This window comes from Ranitomeya variabilis, chromosome 2, assembly GCF_051348905.1.
Source record: "Ranitomeya variabilis isolate aRanVar5 chromosome 2, aRanVar5.hap1, whole genome shotgun sequence".
In the NCBI taxonomy this organism is placed as follows: domain Eukaryota; kingdom Metazoa; phylum Chordata; class Amphibia; order Anura; family Dendrobatidae; genus Ranitomeya; species Ranitomeya variabilis.
This window is the reverse complement of record NC_135233.1, coordinates 780,955,758-780,969,726: the sequence shown is the minus strand read 5'-3', so window position 1 is coordinate 780,969,726 and position 13,969 is coordinate 780,955,758. Positions and strand designations below refer to the sequence as shown.

General features: G+C 42.5%; 1 protein-coding gene across 1 annotated transcript in view; it reads left to right on the top strand.

Moving 5' to 3' along the window:
* Positions 1-13,969, top strand: part of MRAP2 (melanocortin 2 receptor accessory protein 2) — a 185,802-nt gene that overhangs the window by 88,800 nt on the left and 83,033 nt on the right. The window lies entirely within an intron of this gene.

The following is a 13,969-nucleotide window of genomic DNA, read 5'->3' as shown; positions in this document are numbered from 1 at the left end:
CCATCAGCCTCTGGAATGTGGCTGGGGCCCCATGTAGTACAAAAGGCATGACCGCTGCAATTCGGTCCTGCATATTGGCCACGTGCTCAATGACACTCTTATGTGGCATAGGTTCCTTCTCCGACGTCTCTTTGGCTACATCCAACAGACCCCTAGGATGCCTGCCATACATTAGCTCAAAGGGTGAAAATTCCGTGGAAGCCTGCGGTACATCGCAAATGATGAACATAGTGGTACAGACCCTCCAGAGTTATGAAGGCGGCCTTTGCCAACTCCATAAGAGGCACCTGCCAATAACCCTTGGTCAGATCTAGCATGGTAAAGTACTGGGCCTGACCCAGTCGCTCGATCAGCTCGTGCACCCGAGGCATTAGATAAAGGTCGAATCTCAACACCTCATTTAATTTGCAGAAGTCATTACAGAATCGTAATAATCCATCCGGCTTCAGGATTAGCACAATTGGGCTACCCCAGTCACTCCGAGATTCCTTGATTACTACCAGTTGGAGCATTTATTTTACCTGATATGCGATGGCTTGTCACCGGGCCTCGGGCACATGGTACCATTTCATTCGTACCCTAACATGAGACTCGGTGACAATGCTGGATGACATATTCTGTACCAATTTCCACACCTCTCACCACTGCTGTTTCGAGAGGGTGTCTATCTTTACCTCTACCTCCGTCCAGACCGACATTAGAGGGTCCCCAGATGACAAGTCGAGAGTCACCTCCATAAGCATACACTCCTGGTCCTTCCACGCTTTCAACAAATTAACGTGATACAACTGTTCGGATTTCCTTTTCCCGGGCTGGTAAACTCGGTAGTTTTTCCCCCACTTTTTCCCAAACTTCATACTGCCCTTGCAACTTGGCCATAAGCTTACTTTCAGTTGTGAGTAGGGTTGAGCGAAACGGATTGGACATTTTCCAAAGTCGCCGACTTTCAGCAAAGTCGGGTTTCATGAAACCCGACCCGATCCCACTGTGGGATCGGCCATGCGGTCGGCGATCTTTGCGCCAAAGTCGCGTTTCATATGACGCTTTCCCCGCCATTTTTTCAGCCAATGAAGGAGTGTGGGCAGCGTGATGACATAGGTTCCGGCTTGCTTTGTGCGGCGTCACGGGGTAAAACCGCCAATTTAATGTTTGGGATATAGCGATTTGCACAGTGAAACACAAACTTTGCTGGGACGGAGAGAGAGAGAGAGAGAGAGAGAGAGAGAGAGAGAGAGAGAGAGAGAGAGAGAGAGAGAAAAAAAAAATCCCCATTGACCTGCATTGGGTTTCGTGTTTCGGTTGGCCCCCGACTTTTCACAATAATCGGCCGATTTCACACGATCCGACTTTCGAGACAGTCGGGTTTCACGAGACCTGACTCGATCCTAAAAAAGCAAAAGTCGCTCAACCCTAGTTGTGAGCACCAAAACCAACACCCGATCTCCTGCCTTAAAGGACCGGGCCATGGCCTTTTTGTTATATACGCAGCCCTGCGCTGCCTGAGCATCCACCTGAGAAAATGGACCCCAAAATTTGTTGTTCAATTTCTCCTGAGTATGTGGGGAAAAACTACTGTTTGGGGGCACAGCAGAGGTCAGAAAGGAAGGAGTGCGGTTTTAGAATTCATACTTTGATGGAATGGTCTGCAGGTAACATTTCACATTTGGAGAGCCCCTGATGTGCCTAAACAGTGAAAACCCCCAACAACCTCCATGGCTGCACAGTACTGCTTAGCCACATGGCGAGGCGCTGAAGGGATGGAATGCAGATTTTCCTAGAATAGTTTGCGGACTCCATGTATAGAGCCCCTAAGTGCTAGAACAGCAGAATCCTCCCTCAAGTGACCCAATTTTGGAAATTATATCCCTTTGGGAATTTATCTACAGGTGTAGTGATAATTTTCACTATGAGTGTTTTCCAGAAACAAGCAGCAGTGGATATTGCTGAGTGAAAATCGCAAACTGCCGTTGTAGTGACCAGTACAGATGACAGACCTGATTGTGGACTTTTTTGTGAATTGAAGCTTTTATTGGGAATATTTTACATGTTTCGGATCACATCACCTGTGTTCTATGCTGAGTACTTACTTTGGGGTTCCCATCAAAATCTCCGAGTGAAGTGATTCAGATGAAACCCCTGAAGGATCTATTCACTATAATGAGGCAGTAGAGTTACCTCTGTTCAGTGATGTCCTTTTTTTTCAGAAGTACATAAAACTGTTGAGGACTGCGCTTTTATGCATGCCTAAAATGATAGACACTGCCAGATCACAGGCCAGACTGCATTCACAGTGTCTCCATCTGTCTCATTATAGGGAATCTTCCGCCGAGGGTTCCATCTGAATCAAATATTTCAGAAATTTACCCAGAAACCCAGGGTGAATGATAAATTATAATTATAGCTGTGATCTTTGAGAGGCAGAATGAACAAATCAATAGCAGGTGAAGAATTGGTTTTATTAATTTTTTACGCTGTTCCTTAGTGATTAGGTGACTATTCTTCGGGATTGTGTGATTACAGCAATACCAGATTTATATATTTTTTTTGTTTGGCTGCTGTCACACACTAAATGACACTTTTTTGCCAGAACTAGCTGTTGCATCACTATATTTTGGTAGCTATAATTTTTCCTTATTTTGGCCCACAGAGTCCTGTTATGGCTTGTTTTTTTGCAGGACAAGTTGATGTTTTTATTGGTATTATTTTTGGACATATGACTTTTTTTTATCACTTTCTATTCTGATTTTTTATGTTGTTCTGCGTGTGGTAAAATTGATAAGGCAGCTTTATTCGTCAGGTCAGTACGATTACAGCGATACCACATTTATATAGTTTTTTTATATTTTGGCGCTTTTACACAATAAAAATCATTTTTTTTAAATATATATTTTTGCATCGCTTTATTGTGAAAGCTATAGCTTTTTTATTATTACGCTGATGGAACTGAATAGTCTCTTGATTTTTGTGGGACAGGATGTCGCTTTCAGAGATACCATATTGATTTACATTCATCTTTTGGATCATGTTTTATTCAACTTTTTGTTCGCCGGTATAATGATGAAGCTTCGTTTTTTTATTTATTTTTTGTGCTGTTCACTGAAGGGGTTAACTAGTGAGATAGTTTTGCATGGGTACAGCATATATACAGTCTATATATTTTATTATTATTTGGGGATTTTTTTAATATATATTTTTATAAGATTCTTTTCACTTTTTTTACTTTTCCCACTATGGGACTTTCACTTTTTGCAGTCGGATCGCTTGTAAAGCATAGCAAAGGGTGAACTTTGTTATGCTTCACAAACTGTCAGCACTGCACCGACAAACAGACTTGCTGCACCATGCTATAAGTGTGGTGCACCAAGTTTGCTAGCTCACGACGACATCGGGTGACCAAATCAATGATCGGTCCCTCGTGATACCATCGTGGGGGCACCGACCGGACAGCAGAGGGGGCTTTCTCCCTCTGCATGCCTGCTAAATGCTGCGATCGATCAAATTTGAATCGCTCTGCAGGTCACTTTACACTGAGTAGAAAAGAGCAAAGTGGGCCTGAAATTCCTATAAATGACATCCACTTTGCTGGAGCTGTAAATTGCTGTGTTTTTGTGCCACAGCAAAATACCCAGCATCAAAAGCACAGCAAATGCTCATTGTGGGAACCTAGCCCATTTTGCTGTCAGAGATTATTAGTGGTATTTAAGGGGTTGATAGCAGCAATCTTAGCTGTTTAGTTCTGATCACTACTGTTACAGGCAGATGCCGGCTGTGTAACACAGCTCAGCTCCTGATCTCACTCCATACATCTGCACCCGACAAGTGCTGTAAATACAATGTGAATGTCAGGAAGGTGTTAATTACATAACCAAATTTGTCTAAGGAGGCTATCAGCAAAGAAAAATAAAATGACTGCTGTCCTGTTACACTGACCTGTCCTAGAATGTTACCATAGGTGCCAAGAAGCATGTTTAGTCAAAACTCTACCTTGTCACGCCATGTGTGGGAAGATATACGCCCATTAAATATTCGGATTTAAAACAGAAGATACTGTAAGAAGAGGCTGCTCATACTTCTATCTACTGTGCCATTCTGAATGTTGAACAGTTGTGGCCTGGATAAAACTAAACAGCACAAAGTATAGGTTATCTCCAAGTCACAACAACAACTCAGCATTCAGACAGGGTAAACAGCAGTGTGAGCAGCCTCTTACCTCAGCACTCCAGTACTAGATAAAGTCATTGTCGACACCAATGTGAGAAGCATTTTCTTACCTTAGCAACCCTTGTATCTCCAGTGTTAGATTAGAAAGTCATGGTGGACCATAGTGTGGGCTGCCTCTTCTTACCTACCTCAGCAATCCTGTTATATTCAGTATTAGATTAGAAAGTCATGGTGGACTGTAGTATCGGTAGTCTCTTACTTCAGCAATCCTGGTATCTCTAGTACTAGATCAGACAGAGAGTTGACAGTACTGTGGGTAGACTCTTCTTTAGGCCGGGGTCACACTTGCGAGTGCAATGCGAGAAACTCGCATGAGTCTCTCGCATCAATACCCGGCACTCGGGACCGGAGCATTCAGATGCATAGAAATACATGCAGCCGCACATTCCGGTCCCAAGTGCCAGCGGCAGAGCCGGGTATTGATGCGCGAGTTTCTCGCATTGTACTCGCAAGTGTGACACTGGCCTTACTCAGCACCCTCGATATCTCCAGTGTTAGATCAGACAAGGTGGACAGCAGTGTGAGCGGTCTCTTTTTACTTCAACCACTGGCATCTCCAGTATTAGATCAGACATGGCGTAGAGCAGTATGAGCAGCCTCTTCTTACCTCAGCACCCCTGACAGCTCTTGTAGATCTACAGGGTGAACAGCAGTGTGAACATCCTCTTACCTCATCGCCCTTAGTATCATCAGCAGTATTAAATGGGAATTTTCACTGCAAGAACATTTTCCTACACATTTCGGGTTTGAACTCTGTAAATGTATTGAAGAAACCCTTAAGACATGTGCTAATTAGAGATATTCAGAAAATGATTCAATCCATTTTCTTTATTCATTTTTGTTTCCTATTCCTGGAGAATCCCTTTGTGCTCATTAACTTGTAAAACTTCCACCTGATGAAGACGGTTTAACCGTTGAAATGCGCTGTGGTTCAACACTAAAATCCTTGTTTTGGTCTCATTTCCAGCGCTCCTAGGACCGTTATTACTATTCTTTACTGCATTTTGTATCCTCCTAGAAGGTTAACGGCTGGAGCTGCGGTGGACCCTTTGCTTTCAATTTTAACTGTGACCCTCTCATCGCTCCCCAGTGACCACTTTCTTTTCCCTTGAATTTCATTAACTTGTAAAGGGAAGGCTAGGTCAATACAAGTTTTTTTTTCACATATTTTCTCACTTTCTAAAGATCTTTCTGAATCTCTCTTCTACAAATAAAAATCATCCTTAACCCCTTAATCCCATATGACGTACTATCCCGTCAAGGTGACCTGGGACTTAATTCCCAGTGACGGGATAGTACGTCATAGCCGATCGGCCGCGCTCACGGGGGGAGCGCGGCCGATCGCGGCCGGGTGTCAGCTGCCTATCGCAGCTGACATCCGGCACTATGTGCCAGGAGCGGTCACGGACCGCCCCCCAGCACATTAACCCCCCGGAACACCGCGATCAAACATGATCGCGGTGTACCGAAGGTACAGGGAAGCATCGCGCAGGGAGGGGGCTCCCTGCGGGCTTCCCTGAGACGATCGGTACAAGGGAATGTACTCACCTTGTACCGAGCGTCTCCTCCCTGCAGGCCCCGGATCCAAAATGGCCGCGGGGCTGCATCCGGGTCCTGCAGGGAGTACTTCCGGGTCCGGAGCAGGCTGCAGATGAAAGCTGCAGCCTGCAGCGATGTGAGTGAGAGCGCCGATCTGATAGAGTGCTGTGCACACTATCAGATCGGCGATCTGTGATGTCCCCCCCTGGGACAAAGTAAAAAAGTTAAAAAAAAAATTTCCACATGTGTAAAAAAAAAGTTAAAAAAAAATTCCTAAATAAAGAAGAAAAAAAAATATATTATTCCCATAAATACATTTCTTTATCTAAAAAAAAAAAAAAAACAATAAAAGTACACATAGTTAGTATCGCCGCGTCCGTAATGACCCAACCTATAAAACTGTCCCACTAGTTAACCCCTTCAGTGAACACCGTAAGAAAAAAGAAAAAAAACAAGCCAAAAAACAACGCTTTATTATCATACTGCCGAACAAAAAGTGAAATAACACGCGATCAAAAAGATGGATATAAATAACCACGGTACCGCTGAAAACGTCATCTTGTCCCACAAAAAACGAGCCACCATATAGCATCATAACCAAAAAAATAAAAAAGTTATAGTCCTCAGAATAAAGCGATGCCAAAATAATTATTTTTTCTATAAAATAGTTTTTATCGTATAAAAGCGCCAAAACATAAAAAAATGATATAAATGAGATATCGCTGTAATCGTACTGACCCGACGAATAAAACTGCTTTATCAATTTTACCAAACGTGGAACGGTATAAACGCCTCCCCCAAAAGAAATTCATGAATAGCTGGTTTTTGGACATTCTGCCTCACAAAAATCGGAATAAAAAATGATCAAAAACTGTCACATGTCCGAAAATGTTACCAATAATAACGTCAACTCATCCCGCAAAAAACAAGACCTCACATGACTCTGTGGACCAAAATACGGAAAAATTATAGGTCTCAAAATATGGAGACGCAAAAACTTTTTTGCTATAAAAAGCGTCTTTTAGTGTGTGACAGCTGCCAATCATAAAAATCCGATATAAAAAACGCTATAAAAGTAAATCAAACCCCCCTTCATCACCCCCTTAGTTAGGGAAAAATAATAAAATTAAAAAAATGTATTTATTTCCATTTTCCCATTAGGGCTAGGGTTAGGGCTAGGGTTAGGGTTAGGGTTAGGGCTAGGGTTAGGGCTAAGGTTAGGGCTAGGGTTAGGGCTAGGGTTAGGGCTAGGGTTAGGGTTAGGGCTAGGGTTAGGGCTAGGGTTAGGGTTAGGGCTAGGGTTAGGGTTGGGGCTAGGGTTGGAGCTACAGTTAGGGTGGGGCTAAAGTTAGGGATAGGGTTGGGGCTAAAGTTAGGGTTGGGGATAAAGTTAGGGTTGGGGATAAAGTTAGGGTTAGGGTTTGGATTACATTTACGGTTGGGATTAGGGTTGAGATTAGAATTAGGGGTGTGTCAGGGTTAGGGGTGTGGTTAGGGTTACAGTTGGGATTAGGGCTAGGGGTGTGTTTGGATTAGTTTCAGGTAGAATTGGGGAGTTTCCACTGTTTAGGCACATCAGGGGCTCTCCAAACGCGACATGGCGTCCGATCTCAATTCCAGACAATTCTGGGTTGAAAAAGTAAAACAGTGCTCCTTCCCTTCCGAGCTCTCCCGTGCGCCCAAACAGGGGTTTACCCCAACATATGGGGCATCAGCGTACTCGGGACAAATTGGACAACAAATTTTGGGGTCCAAGTTCTCTTGTTATCTCTGGGAAAATAAAAATTTGGGGGGCTAAAAATCATTTTTGTGGGAAAAAAAGGATTTTTTATTTTCACAGCACTGCGTTGTAAACTGTAGTGAAACACTTGGGGGTTCAAAGTTCTCACAACACATCTAGATAAGTTCCTTGGGAGGTCTAGTTTCCAATATGGGGTCACTTATGGGGGGTTTATACTGTTTGGGTACATCAGGGGCTCTGCAAATGCAACATGACGCCTGCAGACCAATCCATCTAAGTCTGCATTCCAAATGGCGCTCCTTCCTTTCCGAGCTCTGCCATGCGCCCAAACAGTGGTTCCCCCCCACATATGGGGTATCAGCGTACTCAGGACAAATTGGACAACAACTTTTGGGGTCCAATTTATCCTGTTACCCTTGTGAAAATATAAAACTGGGGGCTAAAAAAATCATTTTTCTGAAAAAAAAAAGCATTTTTAGTTTCACGGCTCTGCGTTATAAACTGTAGTGAAACACTTGGGGGTTCAAAGCTCTCAAAACACATCAAGATAAGTTCCTTAGGGGGTCTACTTTCCAAAATGGTGTCACTTGTGGGGGTTTTTAATGTTTAGGCACATCAGGGGCTCTCCAAACGCGACATGGTGTCCCATCTCAATTCCAGTCAATTTTGCATTGAAAAGTCAAATGGCGCTCCTTCCCTTCCGAGCTCTGCTATGCGCCCAAACAGTGGTTTACCCCCACATATGGGGTATCGTTGTACTCAGGACAAATTGAGCAACAACTTTTGTGGTCTAATTTCTTCTCTTACCCTTGGGAAAATAAAAAATTGGGGGCGAAAAGATCGTTTTTGTGAAAAAATATGATTTTTTATTTTTACGGCTCTGCATTATAAACTTCTGTGAAGCACTTGTTGGGTCAAAGTGCTCACCACACATCTAGATAAGTTCCTTAAGGGGTCTACTTTCCAAAATGGTGTCACTTGTGGGGGGTTTCAATGTTTAGGCACATCAGGGGCTCTCCAAACGCAACATGGCGTCCCATCTCAATTCCAGTCAATTTTGCATTGAAAAGTCAAATGGCGCTCCTTCCCTTCCGAGCTCTGCCATGCACCCAAACAATGGTTTACACCCACATATGGGGTATCAGAGTACTCAGGACAAATTGCACAACAATTTTTGGGGTCCAATTTCTTCTCTTACCCTTCGGAAAATAAAAAATTGGGGGCGAAAAGATCATTTTTGTGAAAAAATATGATTTTTTATTTTTACGGGTCTGCATTATAAACTTCTGTGAAGCACTTGGTGGGTCAAAGTGCTCACCACACATCTAGATAAGTTCCTTAAGGGGTCTACTTTCAAAAATGGTGTCACTTGTGGGGGGTTTCAATGTTTAGGCATATCAGGGGCTCTCCAAACGCAACATGGCGTCCCATCTCAATTCCAGTCAATTTTGCATTGAAAAGTCAAATGGCGCTCCTTCGCTTCCGAGCTCTGTCATGTGCCCAAAAAGTGGTTTACCCCCACATATGGGGTATCGGCGTACTCAGGACAAATTGTACAACATCTTTTGGGGTCCATTTTCTCCTGTTACCCTTGGTAAAATAAAACAAATTGGAGCTGAAATAAATTTTGTGTGAAAAAAAGTTAAATGTTCATTTTTATTTAAACATTCCAAAAATTCCTGTGAAACACCTGAAGGGTTAATAAACTTCTTGAATGTGGTTTTGAGCATCTTGAGGGGTGCAGTTTTTAGAATGGTGTCACACTTGGTTATTTTCTATCATATAGACCCCTCAAAATGACTTCAAATGAGATGTGGTCCCTAAAAAAAATGGTGGTGTAAAAATGAGAAATTGCTGGTCAACTTTTAACCCTTATAACTCCCTAACAAAAAAAAAATGTTGGTTCCAAAATTGTGCTGATGTAAAGTAGACATGTGGCAAATGTTACTTATTAAGTATTTTGCGTGACATAACTCTGTGATTTAAGGGCATAAAAATTCAAAGTTGGAAAATTGTGACATTTTCAAAATTTTTGCCAAATTTCCATTTTTTTCACAAATAAACACAAGTTATATCGAATAAATTTTACCACTAACATGAAGTACAGTATCTCACGAGAAAACAATGTCTGAATCGCCAAGATCCGTTGAAGCGTTCCAGAGTTATAACCTCATAAAGGGACAGTGGTCAGAATTGTAAAAATTGGCCCGGTCATTAACGTGCAAACCACCCTTTGGGGCTTAAGGGGTTAATATGCTTATATTTAGCTTATTTTAGCATCAAGATGTTCTGCTTGGAGCATGGACTATGTGAACTACATGTAATAAAAATTCTGTAGCCAATAGCAACAAACTGACTTTTTTTTCCACATTATGGATGAGTCTCCATTTTATTCTCAATGTTCTTGTATTTGCTAAATACCCGTACTGTACTAGCAACAGTCATCATTAATAAGTTGTAAAAGAGATATTATCCTTTTATATATTACAGTTGGTTGCTACTATAATTGGTGCTATAATAAAAAAACAGTAATTCAGAAGCACAGATCAGAGAAATGTGGTATCAGTAGAGTGGGATTTATGTTATGTTATTGTACCACAATAAAGGACTCCAAACTAAGGCCGGAGTCACACTACCGTGTAACACGGCTGAGTGCGAGGCATAGCACTCTGCCCAGTGTTATTCTATGGGGCAGCTCAGATCTGTTTTTATTTTCTCATTCCAATTTGCCGTAATCTCAGCTTACTCACACCAATACAAGTCTATGAGTGGGAGTGAAACATCAGACTGCACTCGGATATCACCCAATTGCAGTCCGAGACACACCGAGATAGGTAATGGAGGATATGGAGAAATTAAGAAATTACTTTCTCCGTCTCCTCAGCACCTATGCTGTGATACTGTCGTGAGAGAATCGGAGCACAGTAGTATTACACTCGGCTGCTGCTCGCAGCAGAGCTGGACCAAGGGTCATTAGCATAATATTCACCTGCAAACATAAAACAAACAAAAAAAGGGTATTGGCTCCAGAATCTGTGGTGTCACAGATGTGCCACTTGTCACCTAAACATTAGCACCAGTTAGGTTACCCTTCATGCCGCCACAAACTGCAGAAATTGCTTTACATGTCACTTATTAAAGCAGATTTGTAAAGCAAGTTAGAAAAAACGCAGCGGTATAAACGGCAACATGGTTTTCCTATTTGAAAACAATGTTGTTTGTTTGCTAATATGAAGTGCTGTCGTCCCACTGGAGAATATATTTTACAAGTATACCAAACCAAAAACACACAAAAAAAAAACAGCTGCACACTCCAATACCTAGTCACAACACAAATGCACTGCAAGATACAGCGGGCAGAGGCAGCACAGGTACAAAATACTGATGAATAACTCGAACACAAATCATCCATGGGGGATGGCTGCTTAGCATTTGAAATTTAGAAATGCATATGGGTAATGCTTGTATAATGTGCCCGTCATACAGACACATGTTGTTTCCCATGCCAGCTTACAGCCTATTGGTAACACCTATACTACTAGCTCAGAAAACATTCACAGCACTATGTAAGTACGCCCTACAAGGACAGACAACCCAGCTCCCTTCAACAACACTACAGGGTAACTTGTCTGAGAGTTGCTGTTGCGTAACACGTCACCATGTAACTTCATCCTAAATCATTGTTAACCTCTTGTTCCCCTTGGGTTTTTCCATTTTCACGCTTTTGTTTTTTTCTCCCCTTCTTCCCAGAGCCATAACTATTTTTATTTTTACGTCACTATGGCCATGTGAGGGCTTGTTTTTTTGCATGACGAGTAGTGATGAGCGAGTGTACTCATTGCTCGGGTGACCTCCGAGTATTTGTTAGTGTTCGGAGATTTAGTTTTCATCACGGCAGCTGAATGATTTACTGCTAGTAGCCAGGCTGAGTACATGTGGGGGTTGCCTGGTTGCTAGGGAATCCCCACATGTAATCAAGCTGTCTAGTAGCCGCAAATCATGCTGCTCGTCATCACTAATGACGAGTTGTACTTTTAAACGACACCATTTGTTTTACCATAGAGTGTACTGGAAAACAGGAAAAAAAATCAAAGTGTGGTGAAATTGCAAAAAAAGTGCAATTCTACACATTGTTTTTACCTTGTTTAAATGCTAAAACTGACCTGCCATTATGATTCTCCAGGTCATTAGGAGTTCGTAGATACCAAACATGTTCTTTTCTATTTAAGTAGTGAAAAAAATCTAAAGTTTGTAAAAAAAAAAAAAAAAAAATTCACCATTTTCTGAGACCCGTAGCGTCTCCATTTTTTGTGATCTGCGGCTGTGTGAGGGCTTAATTTTTGCACGCCAAGATTGATACCATTTTGATGTAGATACAATCTTTTGATCGCTCGTTGTTGCATTCTAATGCCATGTTGCAGTGACAAAAAAAGTAATTCTGGTGTTTTTTATTTTTTGTTATGCCGTTTACCGATCAGATTAAGTCTTCTTACATATTGATAGATTGAGAGATTCTGAATGCGGCAATATCAAATATGTGTAATTTTTTAATTGTTTTATTTTGAATGGGGCAAAAGGGGGGTGATTTTATATATTTTTTGATATTTTTGAAAACTTTTTCTACTTTTCACTGCCTTCAATAGTCTCTGTGGGAGACTAAAAGTTGCAAAAATATGATCGCTTAGGCTACTTTCACACTAGCGTTGTTGGCTGTACGTCGCAATGCGTCGTTTAGGAGAAAAAACGCATCCTGCAAAGTTGTCTGCAGGATGCATTTTTTCCCCATAGACTAACATTAGCGACGCATTGCAACGTATGGCCACACGTCGCAACCGTCGTGCCACGATTGCGTTGTGTTTTGGCGGACCGTCGGCAGAAAAAAAGGTACATGTAACGTTTTTTTGCTCGTCGTGTCCGCCATTTTCGACCGCGCAGGCGCGGCCGAAACTCCGCCCCCTCCTCCCTGGACCTTACAATGGGGCAGCGGAAGCGTTGTAAGACTGCTTCCACTGCACACGTCGGGCATTATTTTCACAACGCGCGTCGGCATGTCAGGCCGACGCATAGCGACGGCCCCGGGCCGACGCTAGTGTGAAAGCAGCCTTATGCTACAGAAAGCAGGGCTTCAGTCCGACTGTGTGCAGCAAAAATGATCATATGCTATGAGCTCCGTCCGCATGGCAGCACTCTTAGCAGTTCGGCAATGACAACCACAGGGGTTTCCACAGCTGACGTGCTGGAAAAGTTGGGGGTAAATCGCCGGAGTCTGTATCATAGGGAGGGAGGCAACTTTGGACGTACCTATATGTCCAAGGTTGTAAAGGGGTTAAGCCTTTCTTCATCACCATGGTAAGTCCTTCTTCATTGCTGTGTAGCCTCCTCAACTTCCATCACAGATTATGCTGCTTCACTATGGCATAAGGCCTCTCTCAGATGTTTGTATTTTCCACATACAAGAAACCCTAACCCTAACACAGCCCTAACCCCAAAACACCCCTAATCCCAACCCTAACCCCAACCCTAGCCTTAACCCTAACTCTATCCCCAACCTTAACCCTAGCCCTAACTCTAACCCTAGCTCTAACCCCAACCCTATCCCAAACAATAACCGTAGCCTCAACCCTAATCCTAGCTCTAACCCTAGCCCCAACTTTAGCTCTAACCCTAGCCCAGCCCTAGATTTAACCCTAACTCTATCCCCAACCCTAACTCTAATGGAAAAAAAATACATTTTTCTATTTTATTATTTTGATAAAAAGGGGTTTAGTTTACTTTTTTTTATTTTGATCACTGTGATAGGGTCTATCACAGTGATCAAAATGAACCAATATGAAAAATCTATTGTTGTCGGCATGCGAAAACAATTGCTGCATGCTGTGATTACATCCATGAATCGGATTGCATATATGTCTATGGATGTTTGTGAAACATCGCACTGCACTTGGATATCACCCAAATGCAGTGTGATTCCCGAGGACGCCGCCAACAAAAGGAGATGAAGAATTTGCTTTCTCTGTCTCCTCTGTACCTGTTCTGAGATCCTTTCATGCAAGAGGATCAGAGCATAGAGCAGGAGCCAAGTGTCATTAGCATATCTCATCCGATGTTCTCAAATCGGATATGATACACTAGTGTGTTTCTGGTGTAACAGAGGAAGGACAGCCACAGCAATAATTTCATCTGGCTGGGAAACACTACAAAATGGTGGGTCCATTACGATTGGCCATGAGGTATTACAGGTGAGACAGCTTGTTTCCCTGCAATATTATGTGATTGTGCAGGCAAACAGTGGAAAAACCATAGCGGCACTAAGCTGCTGCGGTTCTGAGCCACAGTTTGACCGGAACATGTGAACACAGCCCTAAATTGTGCTTTTCTCACAAGAGACGTATATGCTGAAGTAAGCATAATCCAGTGACTGTTCTTATAGTAACCATATTTTCCCAAAAATGTCTCAAAACCTCAAAT